Below are 286 nucleotides of genomic sequence, written 5' to 3'. Positions count from 1 at the left end.
TCTTTGATACAAAAGTTTATATATGAAATTAGACAAAATAGAATATATTTCACGTATTGTGACATTTAACTATATGGAGTGTGGACAAATCTAAAAACTGATTTTATATACATTATACTAGCTACTATCAGATTATACTCGAGTATTTCTTGATAGAAAACAATAAGGACGATCAAAACTATAAGTTCTAAATAACTTTTCGATCACCACACTAAGTTATGTTGAAATATCCATATATATTCTAAGGATTCTGTTATTAGAAGAAAGAAAAAGAACAACACTCAGA

Source organism: Lactuca saligna, chromosome 8, assembly GCF_052625555.1.
Source record: "Lactuca saligna cultivar CGN05327 chromosome 8, ASM5262555v1, whole genome shotgun sequence".
Classification (NCBI taxonomy): Eukaryota; Viridiplantae; Streptophyta; class Magnoliopsida; order Asterales; family Asteraceae; genus Lactuca; species Lactuca saligna.
This window is presented reverse-complemented; position numbering follows the sequence as displayed.